This window comes from Myotis davidii, unplaced genomic scaffold, assembly GCF_000327345.1.
Source record: "Myotis davidii unplaced genomic scaffold, ASM32734v1 scaffold1862, whole genome shotgun sequence".
Taxonomy (NCBI): domain Eukaryota; kingdom Metazoa; phylum Chordata; class Mammalia; order Chiroptera; family Vespertilionidae; genus Myotis; species Myotis davidii.
This window is the reverse complement of record NW_006293010.1, coordinates 17,222-19,208: the sequence shown is the minus strand read 5'-3', so window position 1 is coordinate 19,208 and position 1,987 is coordinate 17,222. Positions and strand designations below refer to the sequence as shown.

At 56.0% G+C, this 1,987-nt stretch overlaps 1 long non-coding RNA gene across 1 annotated transcript in view; it reads left to right on the top strand.

Moving 5' to 3' along the window:
- LOC107183565 overlaps window positions 1-1,987 on the top strand; it is a 2,887-nt gene continuing 900 nt past the window's right edge. Inside the window, exon 1 of the long non-coding RNA XR_001514354.1 lies at window positions 1-58. This is a non-coding gene — a long non-coding RNA (uncharacterized LOC107183565). The remainder of the gene's footprint in view (window positions 59-1,987) is intronic.

Sequence of the window (1,987 nt, the reverse complement as noted above, 5' to 3'; positions counted from 1 at the left end):
GAGCCCCACGAGGCCCTGCCGTACTCGGTGACCGAGAGGACCGTGGACAAGTCCACTGGTAAACCCACCCTGTACAACGTGTCCCTGGTCATGTCTGACGTGGCCAGCACCTGCCACTGACCCCAGGCTGCCCCTCAAGGGTGGTCCCGAGCCTCTGGCTGACCTGTCGCTGTGTGTGCATGTATGCAAACTGACTGTGTCAACGGGTGGGGTGTTGCATTCTATAAAAACTAGAAATAAAAAGATCCATTCAAAAGATGCTGATCCTGAGTGAGCAATGCTCTTGCCTGCTGGGGCCACGGCTGTGCTGCCCCCACCCCTGCCTCACCCCCTGGTATCCCACTCGCCGCTCAAAGCCCTGAGCCCCTACAGAATGCTCACAGCAGACAGTGCCAATGCTCCCCGCCTCTCCACTGCTGCTATGGGCTCACAGGACATGGGTGTACAACACACATGCACACATGCACACACAGAGACACATGCATGCATGCACACAGACATATATATGCACACACAGACTCAGATACATATGCTGTGGACATTGGCACACAACACATGTGCACACATGCATGCATGCACACAGACACATGCCCAGATATGGGCACACACAAAGGCACACAGGCACCTGGACACAGGCACACACAGTGACATGCACACACATGGGCATGGACACAGACACATATATTGTGAACATAGGCAAACAAACACATGTGCATGTGCACGTGTGTGCAAAGACATAGGAACATGGGTACATATATGCACACATGTGCATGTGCGCTGGTGTGTTCACAGTGTCACATACATGCATGCACAGAGACACATGCAAAGATATGGGCATATGCACAAAGAAGCACACAGGCACACATGCATGGATATACACACATGAATATGAACAAAGAGACACATGCAGTGGATGTGGGAACATGGAGACATGCAAAGACATGGATACAGACACACAAATATCTACACATTCATGCACACAGACACGTGCACACTCATACACACATGCACACACATGGACACATACACACAGAGGCACAAATGCACATGGATGTAGAGACACACGTGCAATGGACATGGGCACACTGGCACATGTACACATACACACATGAAGAGGCATAGACACATGCACACAGAGATACCTGCACATGCATGCACACAGACACACACAGTTAATGCACATTCATATACACATGCACACACAGTCGCATACTCACATGGGCACTCACACACACGGATGAATCACGGGTGCACAGGTGTACGCTGACACAAGAACACATTTGCACAGGCGCATGCACATGCAGACACACATGCATATGCGCACGGACACATACACACATGGATGTCCAGCCTGTGCACCCTGGTCACTCAGTGCCTTTTTCACACGCCTGCCTCTGCACCGCGCTTGCTGCAGGGCTTCCTGCCCACCTGCTTGTCCTCTGTCTCCCCTTGGAGGTGCACCCAGGGGCCAGCCCAGCCCGGACTCTGACCAGGGCACCATCCCAGGCCCTGGGCAGGGGCTCAGGGGGCCACCTGGCGGGCGGGCTGCAGCTCCTCGGGGCCACCCCGGCCCTGTCCAGGCTGTTGATGAAGGAGCAGGACCTGCACCCGCCTGTGAACAGAAATAGTCGGTGTGTCCGGGAGGCAGGGAGGCTGATCGGCAGGCTCTGCCCTGCAGACACCTGGCCCTGGACACACCTGGTGGGGAAAGAGACCCTCTGCAACAGGGGGCGGGGGGCACAGGGGCCCGGGGGACAGCACTGCCCCCTGGACCACCCCCTAGACACCCATGTTCCTGGCCCTTTGGGGTCTTGGGCTCCAGATGCTGCCTCAAAGGCCCATCTGTGTTGGGCTCCAGACCCCACTGTATGTGTCCGTCTGTCCAGCCCAGCCTCACTCTGCCCAGAGCCTCGGGTGTCTGTCAGATCTCTTGGTCCCAGAGATATGATTCCTAGTGGGGCAGACAAGCCAGCCAGGGCCCCCCCCG